Source organism: Arachis stenosperma, chromosome 5 (assembly GCF_014773155.1).
Source record: "Arachis stenosperma cultivar V10309 chromosome 5, arast.V10309.gnm1.PFL2, whole genome shotgun sequence".
Lineage (NCBI taxonomy): Eukaryota > Viridiplantae > Streptophyta > Magnoliopsida > Fabales > Fabaceae > Arachis > Arachis stenosperma.
The window spans coordinates 120,527,523-120,554,198 of NC_080381.1; the positions used below are offsets into that span (position 1 = coordinate 120,527,523).

The 26,676-nt window shown below is 36.7% G+C and overlaps 1 pseudogene; it reads right to left on the reverse strand.

Annotated features, from left to right (window-relative positions):
• Window positions 1-6,431: 6,431 nt before the first annotated feature.
• LOC130983453 (U6 spliceosomal RNA) lies at window positions 6,432-6,545 on the reverse strand (annotated as a pseudogene).
• Between the last annotated feature and the right edge of the window lie 20,131 nt (window positions 6,546-26,676).

Sequence of the window (26,676 nt, forward strand, 5' to 3'; positions counted from 1 at the left end):
TTGACATATCTACCCATAGAAAAAGAAAATTACCATTTGTACCCATGAAATATGGATTTCGCATAACAAAATTATCCAAACACTAAAAAATTATCTAAAATCTCTAAAATACCCTTATCTTTACCACCACACCACCTCCTTCACCCAATCACCTTTCTAATCCTAACCCTCTTCACCCAACCACTACCCCTCTTTCCCTTCCTAATCTCAAATTCCACCACCACTCTCTTCACCCTGCCACCACCCCTCTTTCCCTTTCTAACACACTCTCACCATTAAGTCGAAAACCTCAGCTTCATGTTCTGCGTAACAGAGCCCCTCTCTTCTTCTGACTAAACTCAACTTCAGGGCTCAGAGCTTGAGCTTCAATGACACCGAAGAAGCAGGACGATGGAAGCACCAAGAAGAGGAAGCAGATTCCAGCTTCGGGCTCTAATGCCGAAGCATCACATGAATCCCTTTCTAAGGCTCCTAAACTCTCTGCCTCTAAGAAACCCTTCAAATCCCTCAAAACACGCAAACCAAACGCCGTTCCTAAAGACAAGACTAAGAAGGATCCCCTTACAGGTCGAGAACATCGTCTTCATGCTAAGGTCTTAAAACGTTACCAATTTGCTTTCAAATGCATTTGAATTTGTGTTTTGTTATTGGTATGAATCGGTGGAACATTTTGTTATTTGATTTCAGGAACTTGCGGAGGCTAGGAAAAAGAAGAGGAAGCGCCATTTCACTCTTGAGTAAGTTTTACTTTGGAATTTTGTATAACTCAAGGCTGGTGATAGAAGCTCTGCAAAAGATGAAGGTAAAAATTCCTGAAATTGCAGACCCGCCTCGCCATCTACAAAGTCTGTTGAAACGGCAGTTGCTTCAACTCTGACAATCTCGCAGCTTTTGATGCCACCGTCACCGACGGCGTCCACGTTGTCTCCCTAAGTGTTGGAGGCGTGGTGGTGCCCTACTACCTGGACGTTATCGACATTGAGAGAGATTGATAGAGAGAAATAGAGAGAGAGAGAGGAGGGGGAGGAGATGATAGTGGTAGTGATGGAGAGAAGGGTAGTTTAGGGATTTTATTTAATTTTTTAGGGTTTGGATAATTTTGTTTGTAAAAATCATTTTTTATGGGTACAAATGGTAATTTTCTTTTTCTATGGGTAGATATACTAGCGTCTTCAACTTTCGTAGGTACAAATGATAGTTTACTCTTCTAGATATAAAAAATAATAAAAAAATAATTCAAATTAAATTCATTTATTTTATTTATTTGTTTATTATTTATTAAGTAATTTAATATTTATTTAATTTTGGTCAAATCAGATAATATAATTATTAGTTATAATTAATGTTGTTCACTCTAATGGTTTAATTGAAACATATTGAAACTCTAAAGATATAATTAAAACTAAATATTAAGGATAATATAAAAATAAAATTGCATTTTCTATCTTGAATTTTTTTTAATAAAAATTTTATTTATACATCTTTAAAATGCATCACATTAATACAATAATATTTTTATTAAAAATAAAAATTGTGATAAATATCTTATATATTTGTTAGTAAATTATATCCAAATATTTTTTGAAGTATATCATTTTTATTATATAAAAATAAATTAAATACTTTTAAATGTGATTATGATAATTCATTAAGTATTATATTTTTTTTACTAATTTATATTTAATAATTTATCTTTAACTTTTAATTATAGTAAAAATGTAAGATATGATGCAAAAAAAAAAGCTAAAACGACATAAATTTTTTTATTAACAAAAAAATATATTTTTTATTTTTTAGACACATATCTATTTTTTTTAATTAAGTTATACATTTTAATTTATATAAATTAATGACAATTAAATATATAAAAAAATACTAATTAATAAAAAAATAAAATTTAAGATAAACATGTCCTGAACAAATTGAAATAAAATAAAGACTTTTAATTATGATTATTAATTATAATCACATATATTTACTTCAAGATTTATACTTCAAAAACTCAGTATATTAATATTTTGTATTTTTATTTTTTAATTTTAGACTATCACCAACATTAATTACTCTCCAATAATAACAATACTTTTAAAAATAAACATAATTAAATGATCTTAAAATTATATAATAATTTTTAAAATAACAACAAAATATATAATTACTTAAAATATAATATTTATGTAGTAATTGAAATTTAATTACCAATATAAAAGTAGCATATAATATCATTTCGTAATCAAATAAGTGTTTAATTAAATAATTTAATATTTATATATATAATAATATGACAAAATAAATAAAAATTTGAGTTTAACCATAATATAAATTGTAACTGATTTGATTTAATAATTTAAAAAAAATTGAATAACCCTTTTTAGAAATATGCCAATCTAAATAATATAGATTGAAGATAAAAAAAATATAACTAAATTATATAATACAACATAATATTCCTAAAAATTTGTTTTATAGCAGATCTAATATTAAGATATTTATCACCATCTGTGGTATAATCTAATTTTACAATTATTTAAACATTGTTTTTATGAAAAATCGCATTATTTATTTTGAAAAAAATATTTATTCATTATTATAATTTAAATAGAATATAAAATAGATATTAAATCAATTATTTCTTTTAATAATTACTCAATCACAAATATCCATCAAGGATATAAGATTTAAGAGCATACAAAGTAAATATAATGCTTACAACTTTTACACTACCACGATAAGATGATTATCACAAGTCTTTTTAGTATAAATTAAATAGAACAACATATAATAATAAAAAAATAATTAAATCCAAAAAAAATTATAGAACACCTGTCATACACTACGACGGTTAGTATTGAGAAAGTTTTAACCATTTATTTTTTTATTGAATAAATTACCATTTGTACCCATAAAAGATACAGATGCTGACAAATGTACCCATATAAGAATAAAACGACAATTATAACACGGAAGATGGCTTCCGTATGCCAAGCATACCGGGACGTTGGTTACACAATTGGTCCATTAGGGTATTCTTGGCACACAGAAGCTATCTTTCGTGGGTACAATTGTCGTTTTATTCTTATATATAAGGATACATTTGTCAGCGTTTTATATTTCATGGATACAAATGGTAATTTATTCTTTTTTTATTAGCTATCTTTTTATCTACTCTGTACGTCATCTACGAATATGTTAAGGACTAAACCTATGCTTCAACCTTTCAAAATTCCATATATTCTTGCCAAACACAATATTATTATACTTTTTTTTATAGAAACTATTTAATGGAAGAACCTTTAGTAAAAAGATGAGGTTTTCTTATAATATATATGACTTTTTATGATAATAAAATAAAAATAAAAAATATAGAATAATATTGTGTATATTTAAGTTCACTTTAATCTTTTTTAATAACCAAATTTGTCATAATGTAACTGATAAATAATGACAGTTAATACGGATTGGATATATTTTGAGTATGCTATACATTTTATGATTTTGTACGGAACAATATTAATTTTAATTTATATATTTATTATTAGGTATTAAAAATAAAAAGTATTTGTATTGTTTGCATTTTTCAAACCTTCCTCAACTCTGATGTGATTAGGCCTAAAAAATCACCTACCTCGTTGGACATAAATGTAATCCAATCAATTTTCATCTGATAGTGCTATACATTCGCATAATTATAGGAGAATTAACTTTAGCGAGATAACAATATGGTATTTAGTTACCACATAAGTATTTTTATATATAGAATTATCAATCAATTATGTATGGCTTCTGATGAAAATAATATATTCAACATGGATATTGTTTGTTAGGTAAAAGATAACAGATTGACAAAGAAAATTAATTACAATGGGTATATTCATTTGAAAAAATATTTTTTTATATAATACTATAAAAATATCATGGTCACCCTGAATTACTACTGTAACAGCTCAGACCACCCGCTAGCACGATATTGTCCGCTTTGGCACACAAGGCCTCACGATTTTGCCTTTGACGATAGGGATGATAGCCGAAGCCCTCCACACTCACTCGTCAAAACGCGTCATGCTAGGGAGAGGTATCCACACCCTTATAAGGCATGCTTCGTTCCCCTCCCCAACCGATGTGGGACCTTACAATCTACCTCCTAAGGGAGCCCAGCGGCCTCGCTGGCACATCGATCCGGACTCTGGCTCTAATACCATCTTTAATGAAGAAGTTACATTACCTGGAAGTTAAGTAAAAATGAGTCAAAATCTGTTTTAGAAACCAACAAGGTTAGTACCTTTCAATTTGAATAACTTTTATTACAAAACTCCAATTAAGCTAAATTTTGGTTTGGAAACTCCTAGCTCATCCAGGAACAAGTGTGTCTTGGTTGCAACCCAATTGATATTCAATTCTAAGAGTTACAAGCATTGGAAGTTGGTGCATAACTTGCTGAAATCTATTTCTTTTCAGCTTTGACCACCAATATTAAAAAATTCACAACTCCCAATCCTCAACTCTTAAAATTTTGAAGTTTTAGGGCAATAAAGCAAGTTAATCAAATTTTATAACAAAATTAGTTTTGCTCCAAAACTCAACTCGTAGAAGTCGCAGCAAGACAAACAAGTTGCTGCCCTGTTTGACCTTTTCTGATGCTGGACAGATTTAACAACCTAACTTTAAAATTTTGCCATAAATTGTATATTTAACAAAAAGGTCCCAAAATTTCCAGTTTATTTCTTTATATTCCGAGGTTTAACCAGGACTTAGCTCCACACAATTCTGGTCATCACAGAATTAGTTACAACATATGTAATACCACCATAACACAACTCTACATCCTTGCCCTCAAAACTTGCATATTGCTAACATATCTAATTCCAACTTATCAACAACCACTTCAAGCTACCTTTAACCAATCCAACCAGCCACAAGTCAATTTCACAGTCATTCCGATACATCAGATAACTAAAAACAACAACAAGCACTTACTCTCAATGACTAGAATACAGCCACACAACTTAACTAATTCAGTATAATCACATAGAATCAGAACTTTTCAAGAATTCCATCAAAATCAGAAAAACCAATATCAATTACAGCATTCAAACACTCACAACAAAGCCCAAAAACATTCACAGCCATAACCTGAATTCAATACTCCAATTGAAACATTAAAACATCATCAAACTTAATCCAAATTTCACAACCTCAAACCAAGCTTATTTCTATCAATTAGTCTCTCATAACAACAAAACCAATTACATTCACAGCAACAATCCAAACTCAATTCATCAGTTATCCATACGACAGCTTTTCAATAATTAACTCAGCATATTTCAATTTAATAAATTATGCTAAATTAATCATTATTCACAACAGCATCTAAATTCAATCACAGCTCAGAATAACCACAACAACTAACTAATTTCAAATGCGTTTTAGGTCATTCATGTCAATTAAGAAATTCTTAACCATTGTTAACCATTTGCACTTATCCAAATAACTTTGTAGGCATTCTAAATTAAAAACATTTAACTTAAAAATAAATCCCCTACCTCGATGTTGAAACTCATGAAAATTGCCAAACACAGCAGCTCTGTTAGCGATTCTAACACTCATTTTGTTTCCTGGGCAGCAACCAAAGTGGTTTTGGGCAGCTCCAATATTGCTTCCGAGTGGCCGAGGGCTCTGGTAACTACGAAATCTGAAGCAGAGGCTGAACAGAGCAGCACAAAGTAGTTAAGAGCAGCAGCAGTCTCTTCTGTCAATAGCTCCTTCCCCGGCAAGCTTCAATGGTGACAGTGGTAGCGTCCTCCTCCAAATTTGATGGTGGCAGAACAGCGACTCTAATGGTGGCAGAGGCTTCGGAAACTCACAGAATCCAGAGGCAGAACAGAGGATAAAGATGAGCAGTGACATGGATGAATTACTTCAGAATCAGAACAGTATCCTCGGCAAGCTCCAACAACCTTCCCGGCGCTAGCTACGGCGACACGGTGGTTCGGTGACAGCACTACATCCCTTGTCGAGCTTCGGCGTCATCAACAGTGATGCCTCTCAGTACCATTGCGTTCTGTTCGCGATGGCCAAACTTCCTTCCCAGCGATGGCGTTCGGGCTCCCTTCCTCAGCGACGGCTCTGATGGCGATAGCAAGGCACAATGACGGCGGTAAACCCTAGTGTCAGCAACGATGGTCAGCGGCGCTTCTTGGATGACTACGCGTGCGATGGGTCCAACGGCGGTGGGAATAGCTGAGACGACGGTGACCGTAGCGGCTCACGACCCCTCGAGAGCTCCTTCTCCTTTCTCGCACGATGACGGCAATCGCTTAGTGGAGGCGACAGCGTAGGCAAGACGCAGGGGTGGCGGCGAGCTCGATAGCACAAAGTGCGGCTCCGATCCCTCTTCTTCTCCGATTCTGAGCTCTTTCTCTCTTCTCCCTTTCCATTTCTGCCTTTCTTTCTCAGCTATGTGTGTGTTGTCCTTGCGTAGGGGCCATGCTAATCTTCTCTGTATCGTTCCAATTTTAGAGGAGATGCTGCCCAAATTTTTATAAAATTGGAGACTTTGTCTAAAAATGATTATTTAGAAAGATTTATATTTTCAAAGATTTTATAATTTGATTTTTGGGAATTATGAAGAAAGTTTACGTTTGGTGCTTGATTTATTTAGAAAAGAATGAATTATATTTTGAATCTGAATTATTGAGAAAAGTAACAAGTGGTATGATGAGAATGAGCATGAGAGTGAAGATTGATTTTTGAGTGATTTTTTGAATAATTGAATAAAAATGAGGATGAATGTGAAAATGAGATATGAATTAGTATCGGAAATGAAAATGATAATTACGAGAAATTATTGAATATATTGAGCTTGGGGTGTTGCCCCTATGTCAGCCGGGATTTTTCCCGTGATTACTATTGAGCTTGGGGTATTATTTTCTCCATGTTAGCTTGGGGGAGGAAGAGAGCTCCCTAATCCTCACTCAAACACCACCTCTCAATAACTTTTGATCCGAAACTCTGATTGACGAACCGTTTGCGACTACACGTTCACCACGACGAGCTCTATGAAATCCATGGAAAGGCACACTCGTTCGATATGGAAAGGCACTCTTCTTCGTTTATGATCCTCCTGGAGATGCACAACCTAGAGACCAATGTCTGGGTTAGCTACTAGATGTGTCGGGCTCTGGCAAAATAACCGACACGTGAGCTCACGGCCAGTAGGATAGACATTCATCATATGCATATGCGTGCTTTGTTTGCTATGCCTTAATTGGGAATGCCTAATTGATATATATCACCTGATACTTGTATATTTGCTACTTGTATTATCTGTTCATTACTTGTGCTTGAACTTGTTTGGTTGTTTGTTCCTGTTGCATTATGGATGATGGAGGGATGGAGGAAATGGAGAAATGGTTTGGTGATAGGTGTGGATTGAAATTGAGTAAGTTAGGTGGATCTAGAATACCTACCCCTGTTTATGGTTTTTGTTTAGTAATTAAGTTGGATAATTGAATAATGAAGTTCTAGGATTGCCTATGACATTTTCAGGACCTTATTTATTATACGCGTGGCACTTTTACCATGCTGAGAACCTCCGGTTCTCATTCCATATTGTATTGTTATTTTTCAGATGCAGGTCGAGAGGCTCCTCGCTAGGCGTCTGGATCCTGGGAAGCGAAGTAGTCCTTGGGTGTATTTTGGTTTTCTATTTGTATATATGTATATATGTATTTAGCTTATTCTCCAAGTAACTTATGTATGCTGCTCCTCTTAGAGGTTTAGGGAGAGATAGGAGTTTATTTTGGTATTTTGGGGATACCTATGTATGTTCATATATATATATATATATATATATCCTCTGGCCAGCCTTAGCTTCGCAGGCTGAGTCAGGGGCTAGTTATGCTGTTTCCTTGGCTTTCCTTTATTCTTTTGCTTATCTTTATCATGTTCCTATTAGGTTTCTTAGCACGCAAGTAATCCTTTCCTGAGCGTTGCACTTTTTATTTTGCGATTTTGTTTTACCCCTGTTTCAAGGCTCCTAGTTAAGTATCCTTTTCTCTATTATATTACTATTCTTAGAGGTCGTAATACCTTACTATAGTTAATTCAAACTTCTCAAAATTTAATCCCAACAACAACTTCTATTATACTTTACTAGACCATAACATAAAAGAAGTTACCTACGCGGTATAAATGATCATCCTGCTCCAAGCATAGGTTCATTAAGTCTATGCTGAACCAGTCAGATACTTTATACAAAAATAGGCCTTAAACGTACTAGTCACGGCCTCAGGCCCAAACAACTCAATCAAGATCCAATCACCACAATCCAAACAATCAGTTACAAACACGGGTAATGAGGTTCAAACAACCAAACAAGTTCAAGCACAAGTAATGAACAGATAATACAAGTAGCAAATATAACAAGTAGCTGGTGGTATATATATCAATTAGGCATTCCCAATTAAGACATAGCAAACAAAGCACACATATGCATATGATGAATGTCTATCCTACTGGCCGTGAGCTCACGTGTCGATTATTTTGCCAGAACCTGACACATCTGGTAAGTTGAGATGAGAAAATAAAATTAACTGAGAATTAATTCAAACACATAAAATTAATTCTCTCATGTTCTCAGTCAAAATAATTTTGGGCTGACCGGAAAGACCGAACCGGTTGAACCGAGGTCCAAATTGGACACGTGGGTCCAACCGGACCCATACTTAAAAAGGGGACAGAAGCTCTTCTTTCCCATTATGCATCAAACACGCCAAAACAGGTTGGGGGAGGAAGAGAGCTCCCTAACCCTCACTCAAACTTCACCTCTCAATAACTTTTGATCCGGAGTTCCGATTGACGAACCGTTTGCGACTACACGTTCAGCGCGACGAGCTCTACAAAACCCATGGAACAATTTGGTAGGTAACTCATTATTTGCGACCAATTTCCTGCTATTGGTCGTTATAAATGAAGTTGCGATATGTGAAGCACGTCATGCAAGTTCGATAGATGTAGTGGTAAAGCGATCCTACATGCCATTGGTCCAATTTCCTTCAGGATTCCTAACGGCCCAATGTAATGGGGATTTAACTTCTTAGTTTTTGATTGCTTACCCGATTCTAGTTCGTTGAAGTAATTTTCAGAAATAGGTATCTTCTTCCTTCCCACTTGATAAGTCTTCCTCTTAGATCTGCCTAATTCCTTTGCCGGCTTCCATAGTGAGAATTCTAATTCAGCTTTGCATAACTTCTTCTCCGTTGTCTCGGCTATCAAATTCAGGAACTAAGACGTTCGATGTTCCAGTTTTTATTAATACGGTAGTATTTAGGGCTCTGTGAAGCTCCATCTTCTCCTCTAGTCCTCGACAATCTAATACGAAATTGATAATTACTCTTCCTTACTTCCGATGTAGAATCTTCAATGGTTGCAGCATTTCGAATAGTTTCTGATGGTCCTCCTTTACTTTCTCATGCTTCAACACGCCATTACATGCATTGCCACTTTATTCTTTATTTCTGATAACCTAAAAACATCTTCTTTGATTCATGGTACGTCTTGGCAGCTTCACGGTAACTTCAAAAATCCTTTCTCGTAAGTTTCAGACAGTAATTTCTCGTCTCAATTTCCGATTTAAACATATAACTCCTTCTTGGTATCTTCTTGATTCAACAGGTTTCAATACTTTTAGTAGTTCCTTGTCACTATTTTTGCGCTCCCTCAGTCCTTGACTCTACGATCTTTATTCCGTCATTGGACATATAAATCTCTTCTTAATTCCCTTTTGTTTACCAAACTTCGACATCTTTGACGGCTCCTTATTATCTCGTTATGCGTCCAAGAATCTTTTAGAAATTTCTTGCTTAGGGCGTCTATCACAACCTCATGACATTGCATCTGCATGCATCTTAAGTTTTTCAATAATACATCGTAGTCATTCCCTAAACGGTTTGTTAGGCTCAAGTGATACGAGCATTGGCATGAAGGTCAATCTTTTTTCTATGGCTCAAAGGCTTTCATCGGATCCTGGTAATTCATTCCCACGGTGTACCTCATTGCATCTATTTAGTCACGAGCGATACGATTGGTGAGGATTAAGGCTCTAAATTCCCTAGTAATGTCACAGGTTCATTTTGCGTTCAAAGGTCTTGCTCTAAGAAATCAATGTCTCTCTGGTTACAGCCGGGATTCATACGCAATACTAATATAGGCTCGAGTTGATTTTCAAAGAAATATTAAGCTTGAAAGACAAATAAATAGTGTGAACAATGTTCGTGAGAAAGTAGAAAGAGTTTTATATACGGTAAATCAAAGTTGTATCAAAATAATAGAATGCACAAGAATAAGAATTTAGGCGCATCTCAAGAAAGAAAACCGGACCAAAAACATTTGATAGTATGGATTAGTGTGATGTCTCACTTCCTCTATGCAAATAAAATTTCAGGTATCAGTTTCAGTTTACCTTTTCCTTCTTGTGACCCACCATCATCTTGGGCCCTCTTACGTGAATAAACTATTGTACCATTCCCCTGATTCACTTATCTCTAAGAGTCTTGATTATTCATCCAACGCCAACTAAAAACTTCACTAAATTCTGCAGGCTTTGACGATAATACTCTATTCGGAACAATTTAGTTTGGTTCTAAGTTTTAACCTAGGTTTTTCTTCTCTATCTTAGACTATGAATAATCATGGTATCCTAGAATAATTCATTGCTTCTCAAATCCAATCATTGCATTTACCTTAACCTGGCGATTGTGATCTATCTGTATCATGAGTTTTCACCACGTGGATTAGGATAGTCCTTAACTAGATGCCTGGGTGATCCGCACCGGTAACACAAACCTTGCTTGTCATTTTTATGCTGTCTATTGGGTCGGTAGTTCTCAGTCCTCTTGAATTCCTAACTCCTTGGTGCTAAATTCTGATGGTGATCTCTTCGGTGGGATGATGATTAGATTTTTGATGGTTTAGAATTTCACAAATGAAATCTCGTTGTAAAGTATAGTCTCTAAACCAACAATAATCCTTTCATACAAAAATTTGTTTGTCACAAGTACAAACCCCTAAAATCTATAAACCAAAGTATTTATACCTCGGGTCGTCTCTCAAAGGACTTGCAGGGTGGTGTTCTTGTTATTGGTTATGGATTTATTTATTTTGGGGTTTTAAATGAGAAACATAAATAGTAAATGGTAATGAAATTCTATTAACAAAATGGTATTGGCAAGGTTTTGGCTGTTGACGTTAGGATTTTTGCTAGTAAAGAATTTTATAAAAATATAGTCAAGTTGTGAGTATAGATTCTAAACCAACAGAAAATCCCTTCGTACAAACGTTTTGGTTGTCACAAGTAACAAACCCCTAAATAAATTGATAACCGAAGTATTCAAACCTCGGGTCATCTTCTCAAGGAATTGCAGGGAAGTATGTTCTTATTATTGGTTATTTGCATAATAAAAATAAATGTTTGGCAAGGTATGAGAAATTGGAAGTCCTATCCTAGTTATCCTTATCAATGATGATGAACTGATGAAAAATTAATTCAAAAAATAATCTGTAACGTAGAAGAATTCTAGATTAAATTGAGAAGATAAATAAAAAGGAATATGGAACCTGATGAAAAGAGATAATCCTGAAAGCAAAAGAAATCCTAATTTTAAATCCTAGAAGAGAGAGGAGAGAACCTCTCCCTCCAAACTACATCTAATTCATGAATGATGAGTTTGGAAAACTCTAAAATAATACTTGTGATGACTAAACATTATTAAAATAAATAATTGCAAAATTATTAATCTGATTTTCATTTAACATATTTTGATTAATAATTTTGTTGCAGGTTTTATGTTGGGCCGAGAAATGAGTTTCTGACTTAAGCCCAACAATTAGCCTTGTTGCATGCATTATATCATGAGGCTGAAATTTTATATTAATGGGCCAGAATAAATAATAATGTTGCAAGCCCAATGCTCCATTGTTTGCTTTCCATGCTTGATCCGTTACACAATTTTATCAGGAAAGCAAATGCTTACCAAATGGGCCAGCTTTGATCACATTATCACAAGCCCAAATTATGCTAAAGAGAATAGGTTCCATGCTTGGTCCGAAATAAAAGAAAAATGAAAGCATAAGTGCTTCCAACGGAACCAAGCTTTAACAAAGTGATGGATTTCAAAATCTATTACATTGTTAATTAATGCATGGGGAACATGAGAGAGAAAATACAGCTGAATTGATTGATGGGTGTTATGTCAAACACGCCACTCTATGCTAAGGGAAGTAAAAGCAAGCTATGCTTAATTAATTTGCTTAACTTCTTTGCATTGCTTTTCTTTTCTTCAGATTCCTTCATTCTCTCTCATCTCTTTCTTCTTCTCTATTCGGTCCTTGTCCAGGAAACAATGGACGCCGAGCTCTTCAACGAAGAAAAGGAAAGAGTTGCATGCTTCAAGACCATCGAGCAAATGATGGCAAGAAAACATACCAAAAGAAAGATGAGCTGTGGCTAAGATACTTACCAAATGTGGTTAGATTTGGGAAGCTATCTTGAGCCTTTCATGCTCAAAAATGGAAGAAGAAGATTCGGCCAGCTAGAGGAGATTCTTGAAGAATGGCTTGCGTTTGATTCTGCTCAACCACCACAGGGAGTAGCTAGAGTGGCGAAGTGATGGTTGAAGGCAGGGATTGAAGCAGATGAAGTCATCATCATCATGAGGCATCAAGGGCCAGAAATCCATCTTGGAGAGGAAGCCAAGGATGGAGAGCCCGGATTGATGAAGGTTGATGATCAAGGAAGGACTAGAGGTAATTGCATGTTGGTTAATGCATGGTTATCTCTTCTCTCTCTGAGTGGCCGAACCGGTTTTATGTTTGTTGAAGGAGGAAGAAAGTTGGTTCAGTTTTGGCTTCAAGTGTGGAGGCTTTCCTCTTCTTTAAAAAGGGGGAACAACCACTGTTTGAAGCAAGGAGAAAATTTGAGAGTGCAAGGCACAGAGTTCTCAGAGCTACCTGAGCTAACAGTTTTCTCTTCTCCTTCAATGTATTCTGTTTAGTATTTTTCTGTTTAATTTTGTCATGTCTTGAGTCTCATGGTAAAAGGCAAACAAGTGAGGTTTGTAATGAAAAAGCCATAGAGCGGAAAAAGACAGAGAGTGCAAAATTAAAAGAAAAGCCATTGATGTCTTAGAGTTCCTTTGTACATCTTTGTTGTGTATCATGATTCTGTGGGAATCCCCTTGTAAGTTGGGTTAGCACTTTACAAGTTGTAACAGATTGATTATAGTGAAATTCCATCATGTTTGTGATGGAGACTGGATGTAGGTTGCACTGCACTTAGCAGCCGAACCAGGATATATCTTGGTGCAATCTTCTTCTCCTTCTACTCCATTTCTGTTTTCTACTATCCAGGAGCAAAAGCCAGAATTTTCTCGTGTCAAGTGACGAGACAAAACAAAAAGTCTCGTAACAAGGGACGAGACAAAACTGAGTTGCTCGTGTCCAGTGACGAGCAAAAATAGAAAAGTCTTCTCTAAAGTTCAGCAAGTGCCAGCATTTAAAAAGGGGGCTAAGATTCAACCCCCCTTCTCTTAGCCACTGAAACCATCAATTGGTATCAGAGCTTGGTCTCAAAGAGATCAAGCTTTGCAGCTTGGAGTAAAGATCCTCATGGGAGAAAACAGTGGCACAAATGTGTTATCATACAATCTGGCTGAAGGTCAATCAAGCAACAAACCTCCCCTCTTCAATGGGAAAAATTATACCTATTGGAAGGAGAGGATGAAGATATTTGTTCAAGCCGTGGATTACAGACTTTGGAAGATCATCTTGGAAGGTCCTAAATTTCCAACTACCACTAATGCTCAAGGAGTAGTCTCTCTTAAACCAGAAGCAAGCTGGACCGAGGAAGATAGGAAGACGGTGGAGTTAAATGCCAAGGCAACCAATCTGCTCAACTGTGCTATCAGCTTTGAGGAGTACCGACGAGTATCACGGTGCACAACGGCAAAGAAAATCTGGGACAAATTGTAAATAACTCATGAAGGAACTACCATTGTAAAGAAGTCTCGGACAGATATGTTAAACAGGGAATATGAAATGTTTGCAATGAAGGAAGGAGAGTCCATTGATGAACTGTTCGAACGGTTCAATATCATCACTGTTGGCTTAGATGCTCTTGGAATCACACATTCAGAATCTGTGCTAGTGAGAAGAGTGTTGAGATGTCTCACAAAAGAGTGGGAAACAAAAGCCTTAATTATCTCTGAGAGTAGTAACTTAGATTCTATGACACTTGATGATTTGAGAGGAAACTTACTTGCTTTTGAAAACTCCTATTTGAAAAAAGATTCAAAAAAGAAAGGAATTGCATTTTCTTCTGTGACTAACCCTCTGGATGATGAATCCAGTGATAACTCTTCTGAAAATGAGTTTGTGTTGTTTGCAAAAAAATTCAGGAAAATGGCAAAGCTCAAAAGCAAAGGCAGCGGCTCCAGGAGGACAAAGAAAGATCTTAGCAAAGTAACCTGTTTCAATTGCAAGGAAATGGGTCACTTCAAATCTGATTGTCCCAAGTTGAAAAAAGAAGAAAAGCCGAAAAAGGTGAAGAAGAAGGGACTGATGGCCACATGGGAAGATTTGGAAAATGACTCAGATGATGATGAAGAGTCTGAGACTAAATCACAGCACTGTCTCATGGCAAATGAGATAGATCAGGTATCATTTCAAAACTCTAACACTGAAGACCTTCATCTCATGATAGACCACCTTTCTGAAAAAATAAGATGTTTTCTAACTGAGAATCAAGATCTTGAACAGCAAAATTTCATTCTTAAAGCTGAAAATGATTTCCTCAAAGAAAAACTAAGAGAGGCCGAAACTGCTTGTGATCTTGTGGAAGAAAACAAGCTGTTAAAAGCCCAAGTTAGAAGCTGTGAAAGTGATCATTCTATTCTTGCATATGTGAACTGTTTTAAGCAAAATGAAGAGTTGCACAAAGAGGTTAAAAGACTTAAAGATGACTTAGCCAAGTTCACCCAAAGTTCTGAAAATTTGAACCAAATTTTGGCAAGTCAAAAACCTCTTTATGATAAAGCTGGGTTGGGTTTTTATAAATCTGAAAAATCACATTTTGAAAATATTGCCTCATCTTCAAATGATGTAACATATCAAGACCCAACTCACTTTAACAAAGCTACAACTCCAAGATTTTGTAGAATGTGCAACCGAAGTGGTCACTTTCCAGTTCAATGCTTCTTTGGTGAAAGAATGATTGGTGACAAAGTTTACAAAGTTGTTTTTGATTACAATGATTTGGGACATAAGAGATGGTTTAACGTGAAAGGATCCAAGAAAATTTGGATACCTAAGGTCACTTGAGTTTATTTTGTAGGTCTGCCTAGCGTCCAATAAAAGGGAAAATATGTGGTACATGGATAGCGGATGCTCTAGGCATATGACCGGAAAGACAACCTTCTTCATAAAGCTTGATGAATATGATGGAGGATTTGTTACTTTTGGTGATGATGCAAAAGGAAAAATAGTGGCTGTTGGGAAAGTTGGTAAAAACTTTTCTTCTTGTATAAATGATGTGCTTCTTGTAAATGGTTTGAAACATAACTTACTTAGTGTTAGTCAATTGTGTGATTTAGGTTTTGATGTTATCTTTAAGAAGTTTGTTTGTTTGGTTGTTTGTGAGAAAACTGGGGATGTTTTATTTGAAGCTAAAAGATGCAATAATGTGTATGGATTAACTCTTGAGGATTTAAAAGAACAAAATGTAACATGCTTCACCTCTCTTGAATCTGAAAAATGGCTTTGGCATAGAAAGTTGGGACATGCTAGCATGTACCAAATTTCTAAGCTAGTCAAAAAGAATTTGGTTAGAGGAATTCCAAAAATCAAGTTTGATAAGGACCTTACTTGTGAAGCTTGCCAATTGGGCAAACAAGTAAAATCCTCTTTTAAATTAAAAGATGGAATCTCAACCAAAAGGCCATTGGAAATGTTACATATTGATCTTTTTGGTCCTACTAGAACTCAAAGTTTGGGAGGTAAACATTATGGTCTTGTTGTGGTTGATGATTACTCTAGATTTGGTTGGGTACTTTTCCTTGCTCATAAGAATGATGCGTTTTATGCTTTTTCCACCCTTTGTAAGAAAATTCAGAATGAAAAAGATTTGAGAATTGCCCATTTGAGAAGTGATCATGGAAGAGAATTTGAAAATCAAGATTTTGAAAAATTCTGTGATGACTTAGGGATTTCTCATAATTTCTCATGTCCTAGAACACCCCAACAAAATGGGGTGGTTGAAAGAAGGAATCGAAGCCTTCAAGAAATGACTAGGGCCATGCTATGTGAGAATGAAATTCCTAAATTTTTGTGGGCTGAAGCTGTGAACACAGCATGTTATATTTTGAATAGAACAATCATTAGAAAAGGGCTAAAGAAAACTCCTTATGAGCTATGGAAAGGAACCCCTCCAAATCTTAAGTATTTTCATATTTTTGGATGTAAATGCTTTGTGCTTAATAATAAAGAAAATCTTGGAAAGTTTGATCCAAAATCCTATGAAGGAATGTTTGTTGGATATTCCACCACAAGCAAGGCTTATAGAGTTTATCTCAAAGAACATAGGACAATAGAGGAATCCATACATGTTACCTTTTGTGATTCTAACTTAATTCCCAGTACTGTGATAGATAATGATTCAGATGGAGAAGGAGCTGGAACAAGCAAAGAAAATCCCAAATCTGTTCAGAATGAAGAATCTGCCAGTCCAGTTTTGTCTCGTCAGATTGAAGGAGAAACTCCCGATTTGTCTCCTGAGCAGGGACGAGAAACTGAAACAGTGAGACCACCAGAAGTTCATCAAAGCTCAACACCTGTCCGAAAGCCTAGAGAATGGAAGTCTATGAAGGGTTATCCTCATGAATTCATCATTGGTGATCCCTCTCAAGGAGTAACAACAAGATCATCCACCAAAAGGCCAACCGAACCTAGCAATCTTGCTCTCCTGTCACAAATAGAGCCCAACAATGTCAAACAAGCTCTTGAGGATCCATCATGGGTCAAAGCAATGAAAGAGGAGCTTGCTCAATTCGATAAGAATAAGGTTTGGACATTAGTACCTCATCCGGATGGTAAGAAGGTAACGGGTACTAAGTGGGTTTTTAAGAATAAACTTGGTGAGGATGGACAAGTTGTTCGTAACAAGGCTAGATTAGTGGCCCAAGGTTACGATCAAGAAGAGGGTATTGATTTTGATGAATCTTTTGCTCCGGTAGCTAGAATGGAAGCAATTAGGTTGCTTCTTGCCTATGCTACCCATAAGGGTTTCAAAATGTTTCAAATGGATGTTAAGTGTGCATTCCTTAATGGTTTTATTGATAGGGAAGTGTATGTGGCTCAACCCCCCGGTTTTGAACATAAGGAATTTCCAAATCATGTTTTTAAATTAACTAAGGCTCTTTATGGTCTTAGACAAGCTCCAAGAGCTTGGTATGAGAGGCTTAGTGCCTTTTTGTTGGAAAATCATTTTCAAAGGGGAACCACCGACACTACCTTATTCATTAAGACATCTAATGATGATATCCTTCTTGTTCAAGTTTATGTTGATGACATTGTATTTGGTTCGGCCAATATTTCCTTGTGTGAAGAGTTTGGAAAACTCATGACTAGTGAGTTTGAGATGAGTTTAATGGGAGAGCTTACCTTCTTTCTTGGCCTCCAAATTAAGCAAACTCCTAGTGGTACTTTTATTCACCAAGGAAAATATGCAAAAGAACTTATTAAAAAATTTGGCCTAGAAAATTCCAAATCAATGGGCACTCCTATGCATCCCAATACTAAACTTGAAAAAGATGATGATGGCCAAGATGTGGACGAAACAAGGTATAGAGGAATGATAGGTTCACTCATGTACCTTACCTCCTCTAGACCGGATATAGTCCAAAGTGTGGGTGTATGTTCAAGGTTTCAATCAAATCCAAAAGAATCCCACCTTACGGCTGTAAAATGCATCATTAGATACATTAAGGGAACTTGTAATTATGGATTATGGTATCCTAAATCTGATGACTTTTGTGCAGTAGGGTTTTGTGATGCAGATTATGCGGGAGATCGGGTGGATAGGAGGAGCACCTCCGGCATGTGTTGCTTCCTTGGAAGCTCACTCAACATGTGGTCAAGCAAGAAACAAGCCACAGTGGCTCTATCCACTGCTGAAGCCGAATATATTTCCGCATCTGCTTGTTGTTCACAATTAATTTGGTTAAAAACACAATTGGAAGATTACAAATTAAAAATCAATAGTATACCCTTATTCTGTGATAATATGAGTGCTATAAACATTTCAAAAAATCCTGTTCTGCACTCAAGAACTAAGCACATTGAGATAAAATATCACTTTATTAGGGAACATGTGCAAAAGGGTACTATTGATATTCAATTTGTAAAATCTGAAGACCAAATTGCTGATATTTTTACAAAACCTCTCTGTGAAGACAGATTCTGTACCATGAGAAAAAGTTTGGGAATGTTTGATTTAAGTTTCATTGAAAATCTGTGAATTTGTGACTCTGTTCTGTTTTGCTCGTAGGTTTGGACGAGATAAAAATAAATGGCACAATGGAAGAGCTGTGGTCTAGGGGGAGGGAACACAGAATTCAAATTTAATGGGCCCCACCAAAATTTCCATAACCCTACCCTAACAGTTTTGTTAGTTATCTCTCTATGTACTTAAGAATCTTCCTTCTTGTGTCATAATATCTTCTTGGAAGTGGTTCTTGTCAAATCAAATCCTTCTCTCCATCTAATCCCTTGATTTAAGGTAACCACTTTTCAGTTTTTGATTTCAAAAGTTAAAAGGGAAATCATTTTTTTTGGGCAATAACCGCCCATAATGGTCATTAACCGCCCACTAATGATCATTATTTCCATCATTCTCTCTCTCCAAGCCACATTTAATGCGTCACCCACCTTGCTTCTCTCCCACTCCACTCGGTTATCAACCACACCCTTTCATATTCTCATTTCTCCATTACTATGAAAAAGAAAACCGCGCCAAGAAAGAGTAAGAGAATTCTTCTTTCTCGGAAACCATCAACACCTCAAACCCACACCCATATCCACATTCATTCAACCTCATCATCTTCTCCTTCACCACCATCCAAACAAACAACCACCATGAGAAAGAAGGTGATTGCTCACAAGAGCTCAGGCCGAGGAAAGAACAAACAACCCGCAGTTGAAGAAGAAGAGCAAGAATCTCACACTTCTCCTACTCCTTCACCTCCTCCCTCATCACCAAAGAAGACAACCCCCGGAAAAGACTCAAAGAAAGATCAAGGGTTTGCACTAAATGACACAACCGAACCTGCGAACTTGGAATCCATGGAATTCCGAGACAAGTTTCGCAAGTCTCACTCCCACTATGATCCAAGCAGGTTTAACTCATGCACCTCATATGAGTTCCATAAAGAGGTTATGGAGAAACGCCATCTATGCACTACATATCTTGTCAGTCTCGACAATCTCAAGAACACCAACATTCCCTCTCTGTTTGAACTTCTCAACTGGAAACCTCTGCTCCTTATCAAAAAGCCAGTATACCCAAGTCTTGTTAGAGAATTTTATGCTAACATGCGGCTCATCGATGGCACCCTTCATTCCTATGTCAAGAGGGTTCAAATAGCCCTTGATGCTGAGACTATTGGAGCGGCTCTGGGCTTCAAGGATGAAGGACCGAAAGCTTACATGGTGGAAAAATGGGACACACAAGTCGGCATTTCTCACAAAACTGTTCTTCAGCACATTTGCACAAACCTTTCCGGATTGCATGGAACCACTCCAACTCACAAAGCGCTTGGACCGGTCAATTCCTTGCTTCATCGCATCATCACTCATATTCTGACTCCCCAAAGCGGCTCACACAACCGAGTAACATTTTCTGACTGTCTCATTTTGTTTGCTTTGGTTACCTCTACCCCTATCTCTTTTGGTTACATTATGATTAGACACATGTGGGATTCTGTTAGAAGCACCAGAAAGGCTAATCTGCCTTATGGTATGTTCTTAACTGGAATTTTTGAGTACTTTAAAGTTGATTTGTTGAATGAGAAGGTAGAAAATGATGTGTCTATAATCCGTGGTGGAGGCGTGACTAAAGAAACCAAAGGGAGAAAGTCGGACAGTGAGCATGATGGAAGGCCAGAATCTTCCAAAACAATCAGGTCCTTTCAACAGATCTTGGGAGAATTCTCAAACATGGCTGATATGATGTTTCGCTCTCATAAAGAAGCCCGGAAACAGGCCTATGAGAATGAGAAAGCCTGGAAAAACTGCAAAGAAAGGGTGACCTTGATGCTGGAACATCTTAACAAGGATTTGGGAGAAGAGAGTGAAGGAGGCGTTGAAGAAGAGGACATGCATTTTTCTGATGATTAGTGATTTTGTTTTGTTTGATATTGGCTCCATTAGGCTCAATCTTTTTTTGTATAAGCATGACTTCATACTCACTGCTTTAGGATACTTTGATACACTTTTGCTACTTTATCTTGAATATTTTGTTATGTTAATCATGGCTTGTGCAGGTGCCCCTTTGATGACAAAAGGGGGAGGAAATCTAGGTTCCAAAATTGAAATTGGAACGAAACAGGGGCTGGAAAAACAGGGGTTGAAATTTTCAGTTTTGAAAATTCATGATTACCCTTGTTTAAAGAATGCATGTTGATATTGTTTTGATTTTAACATGAACATTGCTGTTTGAACTGCATGTTGTTGTTTATCATGATTAGTCTATTTTGGCATTAGGTTTATAATGATGTTTGATTTATTTTGATGCCATGGCTGTTGATTCATCATTGATAAATTTGTTGGATTGAAAAATTTATTTTTGGCAGTTCCTTTAATTGTGTAACATATCAAAACTGCCTTGTTTTTGTATTCAAATATCTTTCATTTTGTTGTTTTGCTCTGATAGGAAAATATTTGAAAAATATTTGGATATTTTTTGAAAGTTTGAGCAGTAAATCAGTTTATGATATCAAATGAGTTTTGATTATCAATTAAAACTGCTCATAAATCAAGCAATTTAGCATTATAAAATCTGCTAAATAACATTGTTACTTGAAGCTTGATTTAAATGTTACAGGTTTATGCTTCCCTTGGTAAAATAGCATATATAAAGGGGGAGCCATGTGACATTATGAAAGGGGGAGAAATTCAAATCAAAGGGAGTATTACTTACTCAATTTTTAATTTCTTTTCATTTCAATTTTAATAATGTTTGTCATCAAGGGGGAGATTGATGAGTTTGGAAAACTCTAAAATAATACTTGTGATGACTAAACATTATTAAAATAAATAATTGCAAAATTATTAATCTGATTTTCATTTAACATATTTTGATTAATAATTTTGTTGCAGGTTTTATGTTGGGCCGAGAAATGAGTTTCTGACTTAAGCCCAACAATTAGCCTTGTTGCATGCATTATATCATGAGGCTGAAATTTTATATTAATGGGCCAGAATAAATAATAATGTTGCAAGCCCAATGCTCCATTGTTTGCTTTCCATGCTTGATCCGTTACATAATTTTATCAGGAAAGCAAATGCTTACCAAATGGGCCAGCTTTGATCACATTATCACAAGCCCAAATTATGCTAAAGAGAATAGGTTCCATGCTTGGTCCGAAATAAAAGAAAAATGAAAGCATAAGTGCTTCCAACGGAACCAAGCTTTAACAAAGTGATGGATTTCAAAATCTATTACATTGTTAATTAATGCATGGGGAACATGAGAGAGAAAATACAGCTGAATTGATTGATGGGTGTTATGTCAAACACGCCACTCTATGCTAAGGGAAGTAAAAGCAAGCTATGCTTAATTAATTTGCTTAACTTCTTTGCATTGCTTTTCTTTTCTTCAGATTCCTTCATTCTCTCTCATCTCTTTCTTCTTCTCTATTCGGTCCTTGTCCAGGAAACAATGGACACCGAGCTCTTCAACGAAGAAAAGGAAAGAGTTGCATGCTTCAAGACCATCGAGCAAATGATGGCAAGAAAACATACCAAAAGAAAGATGAGCTGTGGCTAAGATACTTACCAAATGTGGTTAGATTTGGGAAGCTATCTTGAGCCTTTCATGCTCAAAAATGGAAGAAGAAGATTCGGCCAGCTAGAGGAGATTCTTGAAGAATGGCTTGCGTTTGATTCTGCTCAACCACCACAGGGAGTAGCTAGAGTGGCGAAGTGATGGTTGAAGGCAGGGATTGAAGCAGATGAAGTCATCATCATCATGAGGCATCAAGGGCCAGAAATCCATCTTGGAGAGGAAGCCAAGGATGGAGAGCCCGGATTGATGAAGGTTGATGATCAAGGAAGGACTAGAGGTAATTGCATGTTGGTTAATGCATGGTTATCTCTTCTCTCTCTGAGTGGCCGAACCGGTTTTATGTTTGTTGAAGGAGGAAGAAAGTTGGTTCAGTTTTGGCTTCAAGTGTGGAGGCTTTCCTCTTCTTTAAAAAGGGGGAACAACCACTGTTTGAAGCAAGGAGAAAATTTGAGAGTGCAAGGCACAGAGTTCTCAGAGCTACCTGAGCTAACAGTTTTCTCTTCTCCTTCAATGTATTCTGTTTAGTATTTTTTGTTTAATTTTGTCATGTCTTGAGTCTCATGGTAAAAGGCAAACAAGTGAGGTTTGTAATGAAAAAGCCATAGAGCGGAAAAAGGCAGAGAGTGCAAAATTAAAAGAAAAGCCATTGATGTCTTAGAGTTCCTTTGTACATCTTTGTTGTGTATCATGATTCTGTGGGAATCCCCTTGTAAGTTGGGTTAGCACTTTACAAGTTGTAACAGATTGATTATAGTGAAATTCCATCATGTTTGTGATGGAGACTGGATGTAGGTTGCACTGCACTTAGCAGCCGAACCAGGATATATCTTGGTGCAATCTTCTTCTCCTTCTACTCCATTTCTGTTTTCTACTATCCAGGAGCAAAAGCCAGAATTTTCTCGTGTCAAGTGACGAGACAAAACAAAAAGTCTCGTAACAAGGGACGAGACAAAACTGAGTTGCTCGTGTCCAGTGACGAGCAAAAACAGAAAAGTCTTCTCTAAAGTTCAGCAAGTGCCAGCATTTAAAAAGGGGGCTAAGATTCAACCCCCCCTTCTCTTAGCCACTGAAACCATCAATGAATAGTAACTAAGTGGAGATTCCCTCCTTTAACGGATGCATTCTCCCACTTCATAACCTCTGATCTGTGCCTTCTGGACTTGGATTTGGGCCAAAAAAGGCTTCAGAAATCGCTGGGAGCATTTTCTATAATTTCTGGTGCGTGGCCTCTGTCACGCGTCCGCGTGGGTCATGCGGTCGCGTCATTTGGAGTTTTCCTTGTCACGCGGTCGCTTCAGTCATGCGTCCGCATCATATGCGTTTCGCTTATGGCGCGCGATCGCGTCAATCACGCGATTGCGTCACTGCCATTTCGTGCTGGCATGCGGCTGCGTCGCCCATGCGATCGCGTCGCTGCCAGTTTCTTCAAAAACTCCACTTTATGCTTTCCTTCCATTTTTGCATGTTTTCTTTCCATTCTTTAAGTCATTCTTGCCTTAGAAGATCTGAAATTACTCAACACACGAATCACGGCATCGAATGATAATGAAGGGAAATTAAAATTATTATTTTTAAAGCATAGTAAACATGCTTTTCACATATATCTCATAATAAGGAAGGGAAAGTAAAACCATGCAATTTATATGAATAAGTGAGTGAAGGATTGAATAAATCACTTAAATTAGGCACAAAATATATCATAAAATATGGGTTTATCAACCTCCCCACACTTAAACAATAGCATGTCCTCATGCTAAATCCAAGATAAAGAGTAAGGTAAGGTTCAATTGGTGGAATCTCATGCAATGCAATCTATTCTAAATGCAACTACCTAAATGAATCATGCAATTCTAATTTTTAATCACTTGTATATAAAACTTACATGTAGTTAAATTAATTCACATTCTCAAGGAATCATATATGCATAGCCAAACCTTAGATAATGATAAAGCACTTTTATAATTGAGATGGGAAAGAGAATTGTTTTACAAACTTGCAAGACAATCAGCAATTTAAGCAGAGATATATGTTGATGAGCTATGGAACCCTCACTGGATTTTGTGTTTACTCTCTAGTCACTCTGTATTTATTGGGTCAATCACTCTATTCTTCTTTTTATCCTTACTTTCGATAACTTTGTTCTTCATCTAACCAATCAACAATCATAGAATATAGGCATACAAAAATCATGAGGTCTTTAATTAAGGTTGTAATGGGGCCAAGGTAAAGGTAAGGGTATATATATAAGGCTAAGTGAGTTAATTAAGTGAATCCTTGATTAGTCTAAGATCTCACCTAACATACATATTTTGTAAAGCAAAGCTTCTTTACCTATTTTCTAATATTTTCCCACTTTTATATCACATGTTCATATTTTAATTTTTATTTATTTTTATCCCATGTGCATCGCTTTTTGCAATTGGAGAATTCTTTTTGTATCCCCTTTATTCAAATACTGAAACACAAATATTTTTTTTACACATGGTAATTAAATTATTTTGATTTCACATGAGAATGCTTCCCAAAACTTTTTTATAAAATAAGAAATTTTATTCTTTTTAACTTTCTACCTTTTTGTTTCTATCATCCATGTTCCCATAAGGTTCCCACACTTACACAATACACAATTTCTATCTTAAGCTAACCAAGGATTCAACTTGGGATTTTTATTTTATTTTTCTGCTTAAGGCTAGTAATGTGGTTATAAAATAAGAGGGGATTTAAAGGGTCAAGGGGGCTAACAAGGGTGATGTAAAAGGTAGGCTAATTTGGGAATGGTGAGCTAGAATCAAACAATGGCCTCAATCACTTTCTTGGTATGTATCTATATTCTATAATTGGACATATAGATTAAAACAAAGTAAAGAACACCAGAATAAATAAGAAGAGCGGAACACACAGGAATAAAATATTATGGTTTAAATGTAACCATGCAATTAAGCTCAAAACTCACAGGTTGTGTGTTCTCTAACTCAAAAATCATATCTCAGTTATATATGTCAAGCAAGTAAAAATTAAGAGTTCCCATTATTCTCAATGTAAATCTTAAGGTGGCTTTAAAGTTTTAGTGTTTCTCCTTGATGAAATGTTGTTAACTAACTAACATGTAATGCTATATATACAAGGTGTGGGTTGTTTTTATTCTGTTAAAGTTTCTAGTTTACTTCCTTTTTATTTTCAATCTAAGCTAAACTATCATATGCTAAAAAAGGGTAAACTATACTAATTAATCCACATATTCTATAACTAATAAGTTAGAGTTGCAACTAAACTAACTAGCTAAAATATGAACTAAAGTGCAACATGCAGAAATATAGTAAAAATACATGAAGATAGCAATATATAAATACTGGGAAAATAAAAAAATAAAAATAAAAAGAAAAAAAAATACAGAAAAGTAGCAAAATAAAGTAAGAGAGTTTGTAGTGGTTCACCAAAAAATACGCTAGAGATGGCGACCTCCCCACACTTAAATAATAGCATCGTCCTCGATGCTCACTCAAGCAGGGTGTGACGAAGTGTCATCTCTGGAAGGATGGGCTGCTGGTGTCTCGATGGTAGGCTGAGGATCTACAGTCGCTGTGAGGATCGGAGGAGTGGTCTGCTGAATCGGGGGCTCTGTCCGTAGAGAAACCTCCGGATCTGCGGTCTGTAGCTGGTGGTGCAGTGTGGCCGGGACCTCCCTGCTCAGCCTGGGTAGGTGCCTCCTCCTCGTGATCGCTCACCTCCTCCTCAGATGTGTCGGAGGGCGTGTCAGGCTCGGAGGGAATGTCACCACCAGAGCGGATCATCAGCTTGAGGTGCTCATAGCGTCGCTTGTGGCGACGCTCAGACCTCTCAAAAAGTCGCCTGGTGCGACGGTCAGATATCTCAAACTGCTACTGGTGATGGCGCTCCATCTGATCTAGGCGGTCAAAGAGGCGGTGCACCAAACGGTAGACGGGCTCAAGAGCAGGTGGGGGCGCAGTAGGTGGTGTTGGGCCAGTGGAGGCAGAAGGGGTAGCTGAAGAGGTGGCTGCCTCAGTAGTGTCAGTGAGAAATGGAGGGCGGTAGCCCAAAGCCAGAAACTTCCGACTGTGAGGGATGATCTTTCGGCACTCTGCAGCGGGGGGCTTTTCATCAACAGCCTCCCAAGGTACCTCAGCTCAGCGACCCAACTGAGTAATCAGGTAAGGAAAAGAGAGGGTGCCTCTAACATGGACCCTGGCCATGTAATGCCGGATGAAGCGAGGTAGATAAAGGTCCTTACCCGTCATCACACACCAGATGAAGGTAATCATAGCAGCTGGCACCTCCGTCTCATGAGTGCTCGGCATCACATAGTTGCTCAGAATCTGTTGCCATAGTCGAGCCTCATCATTCAGATATATAAGCCGGATTCCCTTTGGTACCAATGTGCTTGTTCCCATGACCCAAGAAACAGTAGGATCAAGAGTGATGTCCTTCTTTACTGCATCCCAATTAAACCTCATGAATCTCATATCTTCCTCAGCTTTTTGGTAACCATCTGGCTGATCTAATTTAGGTGAAAGGTGGAGGATTTCTTCAATTGCTTCCTTAGTAAC